Below are 15612 nucleotides of genomic sequence, written 5' to 3' on the forward strand. Positions count from 1 at the left end.
ACAGATGAACTTCACTGGACAATGGACCAGGGGCTGAAGCAGCACTGCTCCAGGAGGAAAACATGGACCAACACGACATCAGCCTCATTTTGATTTATACTATTCATCCAAATGTAACATCCATTGTAGGCTGTGTAGAACGTCTGACCACGCGCTCCATCCTACCACTGTCACGTGACACGAGTGACCAGTCAACTTTATGCACAGGACATTACTACGTGACCGTGACAGCAGAAGAGCATCAGACAGACGCTGGATCAGAGAGAGGATCCACAGGCGGCTGAAGTAGGTGCTATTAAATATCTGATTCTTTTACTGAAGGTGTGGGCTTCTGTCAGCGACACAGAGCTGCTTCTTGCCGTGTGCACAGCTGTAAACTATAGGTACATACCTCCATCTGTGCATAAAGATGAGACTCAAGTCGTGCGTCTCCAGATCTCTGAGCTGAGTTCACTCAGACACAGACCTGGACGTGGAGGATCTCAGGTAAATGACACATGTCAGTGCTCCATCGTGGGCTCAACTTACCAACGGTGATGTAGCCCTGCCATTACACACGAGCAGTAGTCCTACTCCTAGGCACATCACTACTACTACTACTACTACTACTACTACTACTAGGCTACTATCACGGGTGGGAAGGTCATACCAACATCAGTAGTGTGGCTTCGTCATACAAACGCGCTAAAGTGTACTTTTTTGTACAGCAACCGTGTTTATAAAATGTGCTAATTCAGTGGATTTAGATTCATGGCACTGATGATAAATAATTATTGAATTGAAACATGACATGAATATCATTTTGAGTGTTAAAGTGCAAACTTCCAGACAGACGGCTGAGCTGTGTGCCTGACTTGTGTACTGGTTGTCATAGAGCCGTAAAGGTGTCGTGTTATAGCAGTCTATCGCTTGTCTCCTCACTTAAATCTCTGCTTTCACATTCCTGGAGGCTGCGATGGGAGCGGACACCCCTCCTCTCGGCACCTTTGCACTCCTTGTAAGCGTCTGTACGTGTGCATATGTGTCTGCTGGTGCCCCTCGCTGAGCTGTCATCACTCCCTGGCACCGGGTACACTGCACAGCTGCAGGGGAACCACTCTGCAGGGATCCTTCGTTTCCATCTGTCTCCAATTCACAGTGGCACCTATTTAGAGCAGCTCTGCGCCTGTGCATGAGCCGCGAGAGGGGAGAAGCTGGATTTAAGGGGGTCAGAAGAGATGGAGATCATATACTGTGTCCTATAGGTGGACAAAAGCAGAATAAACCTGCGATGTTTGACTTTATTATCACATTATCACTTGATCACTCGCAGCAGATTCTGTTTCACTTTTCATTTATTTTAAGATGTTATCAGATTGTCATCAAATGTCATATTGCATTAAGGAAAAAAGCAGGAATACGGCTGGACGTGATAAGATAAGGATTTATAATGGGATATTTGTTCTTTATCTTAAATTAATTTAGCAGTACAATTAGTGCATTGATGGCAGATGTGAGCTGAAATGAGTTTTGTGCTTCTGTATGTTCTTGTGTGTTAAAAGCTGTGGAGATAGAAACGTGTATATTTAATTCTTTTACTTTTATGCATCTATTCACTCAGATTGATACACATTTCGATTGTGGGGGTCCCTTTAATACAAACTGGAGGTGTAGGTTTCAATTCTGGCTCTAAAAAACATTATAAAAGATGTATGTGAGGAATAAAAACACCTGTAGGAGAAAAAAAGATGCCATCCACACTGCGAAACGTGCCAAGCAAAGAACATCTCCATGGAGACAAACATATGGCAGGTGCTCCGCCGCAAAAGTTGAAGAGTACACACTTAAAATTTCTTAAAACACTGATACAAATTGGTAGATTTTAACAGTAGCACCTGTGACCTTATCAATCCAGTCAGTTTATACATCCCTGAGCATAAACTCGACTGTGAGAGCGCACGTATATATGTACACCGCCTGTTGTGTGTATTTACTGTACTACGTGTACTTTATACTCGTGTGTGAGCGCCTGTGTGAGAACGAGCTTCATTTAGCAGGTGCGCTTTGACAGTTCTTGAATGAGCGCCAAGTGTGCTGCTGTACGGGGATAAGAAAGGCAGTGCATGTGTGGAGTCGGACTGTGACAGATGGGATGGTTTAACTTATAGAGTTCTGTTAAGATCTGGAGGTTTTCTGATGCTGCCGGTGCCAAACAGGTGTGAAGTGTAAAGACACCACAGAGGAGGTGAAGAGGCCTCCACGGGCGTATTCATCTGCTGTTTAAACCAATAATGGACAACGTGTCTTTAATTTATAGGATTATACACGAGCGGATTATTGAGAGAGATCGAATGAGGTTAAATGTGACGGTTTAGACTTAAGAATCAAAGAAATGGGGCCGTTTTTCAACCATGATCCGTCTGATTCATTATTTGTGCATTTAATAAACGACTAAACTCAAGTACGGTGGGTCCAAACTCATCTCAAACCAAACACTTAAGAAATAAAACCTTTCAGCACTAAGAAAATGCAATATACATAAACACAGATTCCAAACATTTGTAAGACTAGTTCTGGAAATAAAAGTTTTTAACTCCCAGTTTGGACTTACATAGTCTTCAAATATATTTTACTGATGGAGAATTCAAACGAGTGGGTTGTAATTTCCACGTTTCTAATGACTTCAAAGAAACATCTTTTGGGGGACTTGAAACATACTTTATTTGTCAGCGCCCAAACAATGCCATATTGTCAGACTTCTGTAGGAGCAGATGTCCTTGCTTTATCCTTCAGAATGACTCATGTTGGTAATATAACTCCAAATGAGACAACTGAGACACCAGACAAACATTTTACAAAGTGGATTCATGGACTTTCTGCTTGGAATAATTTCACATGTACATCTATAAATCTATAAATCTATAAATATGAATAAACTATAAACCAGTCAAACGTTTGGACACACCCTCTCACTCAAGTATTTATTTATTTATTTATGTATTTATTTATGTATTTATTTATGTATTTATTTATTTATTTATTTATTTTTACTACTTTTTACATTTCAGAATACAAATATGAAGTAACATGTATGTAACAGAAGTAACATAACGTTTGGGTTTTGTTTGTTTTTTTCAAATTCATATTCTCAAAGTATCTACCCTTTGCTTTGTCGAAAAATATTTAGTATTTAGTAATATTTACAGTTATTTGATTTTTTTCTTTACTACATAATTCCTTACGTCTTACTTCATATATCTGATGTCTTCTGTTTGTATCTAAAATGGAAACAGTGGTAAAAATAAATAAAACAAAAACACTGAACAAGAGCGTGTGTCCAAACTTATGACTTGGTTGAATATGTTTAAAAAATCCCAGTCAAAAGTTTAGACTCACAACATTCAATATTTGAGGTTTCTAACTGAATGCTGTGTATAAAATCTGCTGTAAGTTGCTGTTGGGTTGAAGAGTTCATGTTGTTAGTCGTGTCCAGGTGTCTCAGAAACAGACAAGAAGCTTCACCATATGGTCGACTCTCACCAGACGCCAACTGTCCCTGACTCTCACATGCCTCACTGCTACTGTACGAGGAAGACGAGGCCTGTGCCCCTAACTTTACTTTATGTTTTAAACTATGTTGTGTTATCATATATCACGTCCTACTGTTAAAGGCTGCGAGGGGCTCAGGAGTGTCCTGCAACAACGAGGCAGAGTAAGACAACACTGTACCAAAACACTACAACACTGAAACCCGACGCACAAACACGGGAAATAACTGAATGTATAAACTCTGCTGTTTGTCCAGGGCACATGTCACTGTCAGAATTAAGAATGAACAGGATCTGATAAGTGTTTGACTTTAGGGCGGGTGCAGGGAGAGTTTGAGACAGATTTTTTTACTCATTTATGTCATGGCATTTATGGCATTAAGTCTGGAGACCCAACTTTATTTTTGTAAATGTGCACATTTAGCAGCACTTTGTGATAAGATCACACTGATGCATGCTCTCTGCAGAACTGTGAAATACTTTATCGATTGCAAACCACTGAATAAGTTTGGCAGTGTTTTACTTTTGCACTGTCTGAAAAAGCTTTTCTAAAACAGTGCACGTGAGAGAATGTTCATGCATGTGACTCCTGCAGAAGTATAAAGGATTTGTGAGAGTAAGTACATTACCTTATTCATCCACGGTTTGGAAATCAAGTACACAAATGTTAAATCACCAGTGCACACAACCAGACCAGATGGATCGATTCTAGAACAACCCAACTTCATGACACGAGCTGACCCGTTCGTCCGGGCTCGTGCTACATTAAAGTGGGTGTTTGCTACTGCATGCTGATTGCAGTTTTAAAGAGGTAATGAAGCCCTGATGTGTCCTCCTGCAGGCCTGTATTTGGTGAGGGGTGCCTGTGTGTCGCTGATAGAAGGATCTCTCTGACACGGATGCTCTGGTGCGACGCATCTGGAGCCAGAGCCTGCAGCCGCTGGGGGGAGATAAGGGAGGGCTCTAACGTCCTCCCTGCCCCGCTCCCTCCTCTGCCCGTCCCACCGTGGCCCTGACCTTATCTGAGGGGAGAAGGCACCACCGGGTCGCCTCTGTGATAGCACCTGCCACAACCAGAGCTGCCCCTGGTGATTATGGGAGAATCATTATCTTCCTCTTCCCCAAAACTCATTTTATAGCTGCCAACACTGGAGAGGAGGGGTCTGAGCAGGGCGGCTAACAGGTACACGCAGAGGAAATGTGCATGTTTATGTCCCACGAGCTTTGGCAGGAGGGACATTTATCTGTAATCCGTGTTGTAGAAATCTGCATCAGATTTCTACAACACACGGACACACATAAATGCAACTATGTAGGAAAAATACTTACACAAATATACATTTTCAAATTGTTCCTGACATTTTTTATTTGTTATTTTTTGTCAGAACACGTGGAAAGCGTTTCAGGTCGTGCACTCACCGGGACCTTTTGCCTGAAACTCCACAGCAGCAAATGTCTCTCAGTAAACATCTTTTTTTATGCCGGAACAAAATATACAGCGTGTTCTCCTGAGACCGCAACGCACAGGCTTAAAGTCACTGGGGCTGCTGCACGTTGAGTCAGAGGAATTCATAAACATTATTCACTTTGGCACCTTTATTTTTTTCTGAATAAAGATATGACACATGAAGACTAATTTTAGCCGACGCAAAAGTTTAGTTTTGTTACTGTAAACCTACAGAGGGAAAAATGCTTTTGAGGGGAAATCCTATTGTTTCCTTTCCTGAACCAGCCTCTGAAGCTGAAGTTTGTTGGTGTTGACTTGAGTTCAGTAGTCACTTCTCTGTCCGCCTCCACACTGTGAGTTAGAAAAGCCAACAGAAGTTTGTCTCACTTCCTCTGAGCTCATGACCATCTGTGAGCTGGTTTCAGCCAGGCCCTGCACATCTGTGTGCTACATCCCCTCTCACTTCTGCCTCTGCGGCTCCGTGTTTGACTGTGACTGAGTGAGGCTGCGTGCGGTGGCTGTCGTCGCTGGACCAGAGCTGCTCTCAGACTGTGCGGTTCATTTGGGTTAGGGGTTAATGAGTGCTCAGGGGTCAGAGGTCAAGGAGGCGATAGCAACAGTGTTGGTCGAGTTTCACATGAGAGCTCCTTCAGCTGTTGTGACTCTGTAAAGTTTATTTTTGCAACTTTGATGTCACTTGTTTGACAGCAGTCTTTTAGCGTGTGTGGGGCAGCGGCTGACGACGAACGAGTGCTAATGGTGTCACCGAGAGCAGGGCGATGTGTAAAAATAAAACCGTGATGTCATACCTGTTATGATGTGCTACTTTGTGATGCACTCGTTCATGCACATGCTCAGTTTTTCACACCAACATTTTTTGCCATATTGCCCACCCCTAGTGTCAAAATGCAGCATTTCTTCCAATTTATTATATTCATTTCTGAGCTTCTTGACTCATTTATGCTTCAAATATTAAACCTAAGCTCACACACTTCTATGTCAGTGAATATAATTTTAAATCCTACCAAACCACACAGGCAAGTGTCTGAATTTGGGGCAGTAAAAAGTTTTACAATGGGTCTGAGCAAGGTGCACAGAGCGAATGACCTTAGGAAGAGGCGTACTGAGCTTAAATAGAGCATGCAGAGCGAGACGTCTGTGGGCCGCAGACACAGCTGGTTCCTGGCAGAGGAAGCCCAGATGGGCGTCCAGGTCCTGCTGTGGTCTGTAGATATCACTGCAGCTTGGCCTCGCGGGCAGAACTGGGGGTTATCAGTTACATTTAATCGGTTACATTTACTCCAGTAACTTAAGGACATTGTAGTTATCAGAGTAATTTACAGCAGCGTACCTTTGCATTTCTTTAAACTGATGTTACTCTTACTTGAGTAAAGGTTTTGGTTACGTTTCCCACTGTGAGTAAATGTACAAGAACAAAAGCTTCATGTTTGCAGTATCACATTTTAATATTTGTGTTTTTTTGCATTTGCTTTTCTAAATATGACTTAGTTTGGCTCTTTGTTTGGTCCAACCTTTGAAAGTAATAGATTTTGTGTGTTATATGTTGTCCTTCCAGTTACATTCACTTTAAATGATCACTCTTCAGTTATAAATCAATCATCAAAAGTTAATAGTTTTCCCAAATACCGTTGAGCTACATTATTTTGAAGTAGTAATACTCTTTTAGGCTCCTCTCGTCTGCACCCGGAGGACACTCTACTGCTACCACACACTTCTGCTTTGAGTGTGGAGCAGAGCGGGAGGAGTGAACAGCTCAGAGCACGGCCCCTCAGCCAGAGCACGAGACACGCTGACCGTCACCATGCTCCCACACAGAGCACGTACTACTGAGAGAGGACACGCTGCACGTTCAGGACAGGCTCATGGGTTTTATGCAGTTTTCAGTGGATGCAGAAGTCAGAAGTGAGAAGTTAAGAGAGTAAACCATCAAGAATATGCTTCTTCTATGAGTCATGCCAGGAAACTTTGAAGCTACATCCTCACGACTAACTTTTTCGTACCTTTTCTTGGACTTTACCTTCACACACACATTGTCCACCTGAATTACATCGAGACAAAGCTCCAACATGTCGGCTGAGGTACATCTGGAGCATCTAAAGAAGGCGTCCTCCTCTTCGCCGTTTGCCCTGCGTGTCCCCACAGTGACGCTCATCAGCCACAAACCTCTCCGGGACCGAGCCAGTGCACACAGACCCCCGCACCTGCCCCTGAGCGCTGGAGCCCACTACAGATGCAGAGAAGGTAGGAGTGGGCGATATCCTGAAGGACTGTCTTCTGAAGTCTCGGGGCAGTCTGGTGAGTGATGGAAGCTCCCACAGCTGTCAGCTCTGCTCATTAAGTCGGAGTGATTGACAGATAATCAGTTTGTGTTGACTTAGCACCGGCAGCACGTTATAAGGGCAAATGGAGGCTTCTTTGTAGAGCGGCTGCACCAACTGTCTTGTTATTACAGTAATGAGAACTTTTTCAAGGTTAGATATAGTATGACCCTGGACTGCAGTTTTAAAGGTTCACTGTGAAACTGTTCTTGTCTCCATTTACTCCATTTAGACATTATTTATTTGCAATTTTTATTCAACTACAGGTGTTTTTATTGTGAAAATATGTGCTCTTACTGTGAGTGAGGCCGCTTCTTCACAGATCTGACCAGTAAACCGGGGTCATCAGCTTGTTTTTGTGGAGAAATGTAGTTATATATCAGTTTAATGTCATATAGTTTTATTGTTTTTGGAGGGAAATTCCTTTTTTTCTCACAGTTTTTTTTACCTTTTACTATTTTTTTTTAGAGAAATATTGTGACATTGGACCAAGTTGGGAGCAGGATTTGTGTATTTGTGCTCACTTCTGAAGATATTACACAACATTTAAACGTTCATGTGCAGGGCGGTGCTTATAGTGCATCACGGTCATGACCACAGAGTAGTCATAGATTTATCCATAAACATTTATTAATAAAACAAATATTCGTCAGTTCCAATGCGTATTTATTAAATGCCACATGAAGCACAAATGATATTATTATATTTTTATCTCTTTTTGTATCTCAGCAAACATCTAAAAGGCAAAAATAGGTGAAAACACACGCCTCAACAATAGGTCCAGACAACAAATCTATTATCACGTACAAAAAAATACAAAATCCCTGCATGTAAAACACACATTGGTCTGTAGATGAGTCCATTTTGCTCCAAGTCTGTGAGGAAACATCAGGGGCAGGTGAGGGGGAAAAAGTGCAGATGTTTCTACAGATTAGAGAAGATCAGGCAGCTCTCCAGGTTTGGACTTTTTCATCTTCCTCCATTTCTGTTGCACTGGAGCGACTGTAGGTCTGCTGATTTGTCCTCAGGAGTTCTATTTTCTTTCTGTCCACTTTGCAGTACTGAGGATGGTCCAGAACAATGCTGCTCGTCATGGGACATATTTGAAGTGTTGAGTCTTATAGCTGGGTTCTTGGCTCCTCCTTGACCCTCTGCTTCTGCTCCAGGGACACGTTGGTCTCTGTAGACACTCGGGCACAGTCAGACCTCTGAGCTTCTTCACTCTGTCTCTCAAACTGTGATGGAGAAGACTTGGATGAACCTGTTTTACTGGTTTACATCATGTAACTGGGCGATCCTTTGGGCCTTAGCTGTGCTCGTTTTTCTCACATTTTCCACAGTGTGAGTTTGGTCCAGGGGATGTACAGTGTCCATAAAGTCTCTTGTATATGGGCAGCATTAGTCTCATGAAGCACATCAAAATGGGACTGGATTTCTTGCCCTGTTCGCTGCAGCAGAGCCTCATCAATGGTTCAATCTCAACTGTATCTTTGGCTTTAGTTCAGTAATGTCCTGTGTCTTTGTTCATCTTTAACACAGCCTCATAGAAACCAATCCAGAGGTGTGAGATCTGGGGAACGTGGACACAGAATTGGTCCATCCCTTCAATCCAATGGTCTGGAAGTGTTTGACTGAGGAACACAGGAACACGCAGACCCCAATGTGATTCAAAACTATTATAACTACATTTAATGAATATATCTTATCAATCGCCATTTTAAAATTGTCAGGAGACTTTATGAACACCCTGTACATTTTCCTCTTCAGCAGGTAGAAACTGGACTTGTTCTGAGTCAGGCTCATCTGTCGCCTCCTCCTCGTCCTCACTCTCTGAAGAGTAGTTCTCACTCTCACACTCCTCATATGAACCTCCTCGTCCAGTTTGGTGGTCAATTCTCTCCTCTTTACCACTTGAGTGAGCTCCATCTCCCCTCTTCTCTTTTACAGTAATAGTAAAGCTTTAGTTGCTCCTCAGTGATCTCCTCCTCTCCCTGGTCTCTCTCCTCCAGCTCTGGTCCTGTCCTGGAGGTGTTTATCTGCCCCTTCTCTCCTGGTGTTGTCTAAGGCCTCCTCTTTGGTGCCTCCGGGCCTCGTCACCTCCGTTTATTACTTCTTTCACTCTGACCAAACACACCACTGTCCACCTGGTGCTGCTCGGTGAACTCTCAGGGCCTGGATCAGAGACAACAGCTTTAGAACAATTAACTATTTGTATTTCTCTTAAATGTGTGTGGTTAGTTTTTTGTACACGTTCACATTTGGGAAACTGGTAAAACATGCAGATTCAGTTATTTCAACTCAATGAAGATTAACACAAAAAAAAATGAAGTGAGCTTTTTTTTTTGCCAAACACACGGGGGATAGTTCCAGGACTGCGAGGAAAGAAGCCAACTCGGAAAAAAATGTAATTGATTCTTAAAGCACTGAAAGTAGGGCCTCTAGGTAAAACCTGCCACTTAAATCAGTGAAGGGTTGAAGGGAAGAGGGAGATGCATTAAGGAGCAAACATTAAAGGCCTAATTTTATAGACTCTAAATATGTAGAAAGTGTCTAAGCCAGGCGGCGGACTAATACACCACGTAGTGCATTACCTGCAGCGCCTGCCGTCTCTTGGCGGTAATGAGCTTTGTGAACGTTGCTGTGATAAGGCCTCTATAATTAGGCTTAGTCATAAGCATCCCCTCTGTAATTCTGTGATAAAACCCAGTCGAAGAACGCATTCATACAAACGCTCAGAGAGGGGAATCAGAATGTGTTGGAGGCAATTGTCAACACGACTCTTTGTCTCAAGTAGTTTACCTGATGTAGCGCGGTGTGTAGTGGGCCGGGGTGTGTAGTGGGCCGGGGTGTGTAGTGGGCCGGGGTGTGCAGACTCTATGGAGCTGTGTGGACGTGCGTGTGTTTGGGAGAGCGAGGCGTTGTGAGTTTCAGCAGAGGCTTCCTGTGAGGGAGCAGATGTCGCAGAGCTCAGGCACAGCTGCAGCGGCCGATAACCACAGTGGCAAGAATATGTCGGCACGCTGGCTCTTCTGCCTGGCTCTTATCAGCCCAGCACAGCATCCACACACACACTTACACACACACACACACACACACACAGACACTTCACAATAAGAAACTGCCACCCACTGCTCACACAGCCGCACAGAGAGAGCAGATAGTACCAAGGCAATGAGAGAGATGCAAGAGCAAGGACTAAATCAAGGGTCTTTGAGGGAAAAGGTGCAGAGAATCCCTAACAAAGGCCTGGCTCATGTCTGCTGTATCATAGACTTCATAATTTGGACCAAATCCTAATCCTCCGTTGCTGTGAATAGACTATTCTTTACAGCATTTCCTACAAGTTATTGTAACTTCAATACCTGCTTTACTTCAGGCTCACTTTGCACTCAGTTTATGATAAGTCATTATGTTTTATAATATATTCTTATGTATTTCTATGGCACATGTTGAGCCATCGTTGTGCAAAGGGGTTTGTGGGTATATTTTTTCATGTTATTATTTACTTCCTTTGCATTTGTACTTTTCAGCACATGGCTGTGTATATAACACATTTGTATGAAGAGATAAACACGGAACATAAACGAGCCCAATGTTTCACTGTAAATGTATGTCCTAATATATTTATCAGTTTATCTGCTTGGGGCGTTTCCCAATAACGGCCTACAGCTGCAGGCAGGTCATTCATATACAAACTGATGGTGATAAACTATATTCTGACCAAATCATGGACACAGGGCCATGTATCTGGTCACTCCATTGGAAATGTAACCCACAAGATAAAATTTAACTAAATCTAAAGTTAGATTTAGTGAGAACTGGTCAGATTTTCTATTAAAAGCTCAAACTGATTGTGTCTCAGTCATAAATGCAGTGTTTAACTTATGCGGTGTGGAATAAACATGATGTTTGTGGTAGAAAAATAAAGGTGACAGAGGTCAGCTGTGCTGCAGGATCAGCTAATGAAGCTAATGCCAAATATGGAAAGTGAATGGCACAGTGTAGGAGGCCTGGTAATAAGGTGTGTGTTAGCCAGAGGGAGCACAGTGGGCAGAGGAGAGACAGCAGTTCTGCTCTGTATTTCCCTGTGGTTTCTATGAGGAACAGATGTTCACTACTTGATACAGTGGCTCATCCCCCTGTGCGCCCTATCTCCTGCTCCAGCACACCAACTGTCGGCTCTCACACTTATATTGTCTCTGGGGAAATGCACCAGCCCAGACACGTGATGTTCGTCTGCTTTCACCTGACTTTTACTGTCCGTTTCCCTCGCTCGTATCCTGCTCTTGAGTCAACACTCGATTTAATCAGGTGCTACTTCCTCCTTTGTCTGTTTGTTGGTCAGTGTTGACCCTGTGTGCAGAGCTGAGTCTCGCCCTTGAAAATAGGAAATGTTCCTCTTTGTCTTAAGTGTTAGAATGACATCCACATTTAGAAATGTGAGAGTGATATGAAATCATTGTGAAAATCAACAACAGATTAACATAAAACTGTTTCATGAAGTGAAAAAAACTACAGTTCACCACAGGCCCAAAGTCGACGCTTTGGCTCCATTTGCCTCATTTGAAGTTTAATGCTCCTGTTTCCAAACTATTCATTTAAATAAATATCTTTTTTGTACTGAAATCAATTTATCAGAGATGTATTAAGTTAATTATAGTGTATCTTGTGTACTTTACTTCTAAAAACACAACTTTGTATAAAAAGTGTAACTTAAAAAAACCTTATGGAGAGTAATTTGTTCACCCTTTTCCATGAAGAATAAAGAGTCTAAACCTATTATCCAAGGTAACGATCCATTTGTTTTACTTCACACAATGAAGCGATGTCATGCTTTTGTGTAAAAGCTCTTGTAAAGTACAAAAGTAATTTTACAGACGGTCATGGCCGCAGTAAACTCTTATTATGTAGTGCACTTGTTAGAGTCGTCATGTGGCACAAACAGCCATGAAAGTCGAGGGCATTTCTATGGATTAAATTCAGAAATCCCATCATGTCTGAGAGACTCCAACAAGCGACACTTTGCTGCTCAATTACAAACAAAATGTCAGGGGTCTAGCGGTGCAATTTGTAAAAGCAGCCTTGGTGAGTGCGTGCTTGAGTGGGCGGGTCAATGATCCGTTACACCACGCCATATTCTCTCACATTCAGATTTGTTCATTGCAGACTGGCTGGGAGGCAGTATATTCAAGATGTTACTGTAGGAAAACATCCTCTTGGGCCGTATATTACAATGGACATAATAGATCTATTCTACTGCTGGGTTTCACATGACAACACTGCACTTCTGGGTTTTAGTAACAATACTTTTTCCTCTTATAGTCGCGCTTTAGAGGACAATTCAGAAGATAGAATCACAATGTTGTAGTTTTTTGTAGTAACAAGGTCCTGATTTTTATTTTACATCACTTAAAACTCATGAAACGTGAAAGTGAAAGACAGAGTTTGACTTTTTCAGTTGAGGATTCCACCTTTACCTGGATGTTCCATAGTAAGACACTGAACTTATCTACATTGCATTGATTTCAAATTGTTTTTATAGCTTAAAAATAAGTGGTGAGAAAAGTTATATAGTGCACCTTTATATCTAAATGATTATGGACATATTTATCATCTTTAATTTTTTTTTATTTGATATCTGGAGTAAAAATATAGAACGATTAATGCAGAAAACTAGAATAAAACTGTAACGATGTTCTGATTTTCTTTCATTGAATAAACACAACACACACAGATACAAACCAATGCTTTTCTATAAAAATAAAACGGTGCATTTCCACACGAACCTGCCTCCGATGACTAAAGTGAAAGACGATTAAATGAACAATATCAAGTCACTGCTGCCGCTCGTGCTGCCTCTCCAAAACGAGCGCCAACAGCTCCTCAACATTTGTCTTGTTTCCTCCTTAATCAAGTCAGATGTAGTTCTTTCCTTTTTCACTGAGCTGCGGCCAACATCAATGTCTTTAATGGCAGCCCATACAAGCGAGGCCGTTGTATAAGACAGGACAGAAGAGGAGAGAGGAGCTTGGTAATACAATGGGTTTCTTTTCAGTCAGCCTGGGGCCTTATCTCCTCTCAACACACCAGCCTGTGACTACCACTATAGGAAAGGATTTACAATGTGTGTGGAAATGCTGCAAGTTCTCGTTTTTTTTTCTCTCTTTAACCCTTCTGACACACAGAGAAATTTCCATACAAACACAATGGCCAGACCTGTGCCTTGTAACTTGCACAGAGCGTTGAGGAGATAGCAGCGACATAATAGAGTCCAGAATAAGGTGAGGGAGTGTGGACTGACAACATGAGAGACAAAGCCGCCGTTCTGGTCATTAATGGCATCAAAGGGGCTTCAAATTGGTGTATTATAGTGCAAAGAGTTCATCCCACCTCGCGCTATTCTTTGTGAAGTTTATCAAACCGACCACATGGAGTGTTGCAGCTAACCCAGTGACCGCTCAACAAAAGGCCAAATTAAGAGGACTGAGACGAAGAGGTACAGAGGGGGTGACAGGTTGACTGACGCTGTTCCCGAGGAGAATAGCATCCTGTCAATCTCCGAGCTGTCACCTTGACGTCAGTGCTTTTCTCCAGATGCAACCCCCATCGCCAACCTCTGTCACTCAAGGCCACACAAACACAAACCTTATTTTTCTTTTCAATATTTGTGCATTGTGTTTGTGGAGAGAAAAAGAAAGTGATCAGGAGCAGAGGAGTAGTAGACGTATTATGGAGGAACGCACTCCAAATCTTTTACTTGAGAGGTAAACAACAAACTGTTCAGAGAAAGTCGACGCCTTCTGAGTCACGCTTTACGTTTGGGGAGAGGTCAGGGATCGATAATATTCATTTCTCTGTTCAAAATGCTGAGCAAATAGAAAATTGCGTCAGGTGATCTTTTGAACTCCTCCTATTGGCCCCATTTATTGGTAATAAGGCTCCTTAGACATGGTACTTTCTGCAGAATAGACCGTGTGGAGTATTTAAACGCCATCGTGCTTCATCGATACAACATGTCGATGCAGTTAGAGTATGTACAGTGTAACCAGACTGACAAAAACACGTAAAAACAAACATAAACGCAAAAATACACTTCAGCGATGCGTAATTCTATGGTTTAAAGTCATTAAAAAACATGCATACTACAGTTTATTTATAAGTCAGTCATGTTATGTGGCTACAAACTAAAGTGACTGACAGTGGAACAATATTTAAGCAGATTTGATCAATATTAAGAGATTGTTCATCGTAAAAACACTGTATAAATAAACAAACATATTCACTTAATACTGAGAAATAACACTGGATGAGGCTCTCTGTTGTAAAATACCCATAATGCATCTCCATAATCACTTCTGTCTCAGTCTTTGGCCACGTTTCACACATTTTGATTTGCTAAATGTGTGACTAACCTACAAAACAGTTTTACGTGGCTATTATCAGTTTGGATTTATTTCTATTGTCTTTTGTGTGAAGTATCAGAGACACTGAGGGCAGATTAAACACAGAGCTCTAAAAGTACAGTGCAGTGGATGCAGTACAGTTTCATTCAGCATAAATATTCTAAAAATCATTTATCACTGGCTGTATAATTGTAAAGTGCTTCTGTGGATCAAGGCCAAAGTTTTGAAGTCAGATTATATTAGTGCAGCAGAAATGGTTTGCATAATTATGTAAACTGTGGGCTATCTGTTAAAAGTGCAGCAAAAAACACGGCCAAATAACTGCACAAGTTTAAACTGTTTGATTTATTTAGAGCCGAGAAAAACGACGAGCTTTGAAAAGTCACAGAAACAGCACTTTGGTTCAGATCATAGATAAATATGCAGCATAAAGTCATCCTCCCTCAGACTGTGGACTGCAGCTCATTGTCTTTAAGGGACATGCTCCTCCTTCTGTTGGTACAAGGAAACAGCGCCCCCCACGGGCAGTAAGAGGAAGTGACACACAAATGCACTCACCTGCCCTGTGCAGACCTACTGTGCAGACCTACCTCTGCAGACCTACCTCCCCTGTGCAGACCTACCTGCCCTGAGTCTGCACAGACCTGCACTGACCTGTTCATCACAAATGAAATAAACTACAATGTGTCCAGTTGAATCATTTTATATGAATATTAATCTCATATTCATATCATTTTAGTCCCAGATGAGGCTGTGTGTCCCTGTGATTGACTCAGGCTCTTATCTGTCCTGATTCTGCTCTAATAATGTTCCAAACCCTGTGTTTAGTTGTTTCTGTGCTTTAGTGTCCGCAGCTGTATTCTGTGGTACCTAAAGAGAGGGAGAGGAGAGAGAGC

The 15612-nt window shown here is 42.1% G+C and overlaps 2 protein-coding genes across 3 annotated transcripts in view; both read left to right on the forward strand.

Moving 5' to 3' along the window:
- Positions 1 to 15612, forward strand: part of pabpn1l (PABPN1 like, cytoplasmic) — a 299018-nt gene that overhangs the window by 249663 nt on the left and 33743 nt on the right. The gene's annotated exons all lie outside the window — the stretch shown is intronic.
- cbfa2t3 (CBFA2/RUNX1 partner transcriptional co-repressor 3) overlaps positions 7071 to 15612 on the forward strand; it is a 39259-nt gene continuing 30717 nt past the window's right edge. The window contains exon 1 of one of the 2 annotated variants that reach the window (XM_033987631.2): positions 7071 to 7236. The gene's annotated coding sequence lies outside the window, so the exon portion shown is untranslated. Of the gene's footprint in view, positions 7291 to 15612 lie in introns of both variants that reach the window. The other variant, XM_033987633.2, reaches the window with a different exon arrangement.

This window comes from Periophthalmus magnuspinnatus, chromosome 3 (genome assembly GCF_009829125.3).
Source record: "Periophthalmus magnuspinnatus isolate fPerMag1 chromosome 3, fPerMag1.2.pri, whole genome shotgun sequence".
In the NCBI taxonomy this organism is placed as follows: Eukaryota; Metazoa; Chordata; class Actinopteri; order Gobiiformes; family Gobiidae; genus Periophthalmus; species Periophthalmus magnuspinnatus.